This window comes from Haliaeetus leucocephalus, unplaced genomic scaffold, assembly GCF_000737465.1.
Source record: "Haliaeetus leucocephalus isolate CR32 unplaced genomic scaffold, Haliaeetus_leucocephalus-4.0 Scaffold253, whole genome shotgun sequence".
Lineage (NCBI taxonomy): Eukaryota > Metazoa > Chordata > Aves > Accipitriformes > Accipitridae > Haliaeetus > Haliaeetus leucocephalus.
In genome coordinates this window covers 362,122-362,889 of record NW_010972689.1, presented here as the reverse complement: position 1 = coordinate 362,889, position 768 = coordinate 362,122, and positions in this window count along the sequence as shown.

Genomic DNA, 768 nt, shown 5'->3' with positions numbered 1-768 from the left:
ATTGATGACAATATTAAATAGTATTGGTCCCAGTACAGGCCCTTGAGGGACACCACTTATTACTGGTTTCCACTTAGACATTGAGGCATTGAGTGTAACTCTGCACTCGGTCATCCAGCCAATTCCTTATACGTCTAACAGCCCACTCATCAAACCCGTATTTCTCCAATTTAGAGGTAAGAATGTTGTGGGGGACTGTATCAAAGTCCAGATAGATGACATCCGTAGCTCTTCCCTTGTCCATTGGTGTAGTCACTCCGTAATAGAAGGTCACTAGGTTGGTCAGGCAAACAGGACAGTTCAGTTCTGTAGTTACATTTTTGCCAATATTATGTTAATTGAAAATAATTGTGCATAATCCAGGGTTATTATTATTAAATGTAAGCAATCAGAGTTCAGTCTGCAACTTTTTTTGTCTGAGTCTTATATATACATTAAGTCAAATTTTATAAATTTGTGAATGAGTAATGCTTTTTTTGTGAGAGACTGGACAGAGTTAATGCCTTAAACACCTGTCGTGATGGATGGAGACTGGGACCTGGCTTTTGTGGTTGAGGGAAGGAATGGAACTTGCTTGCAAGGCACTGAAACAAGCTACATAGCAACATCACGTGTGAGGGACTGAAAGAGTTAATGTCTCAAACATTGTGGTGGTGCAAATTCTCCATAACAATGAACCTGAAGAAGCTGGGCAAACAAAAGGCCATGCTGGAGGGTGGACATGTCCCTGTTCTGCTGTGGTGTTCTGATGTGCTGAGCAGGGCAGCT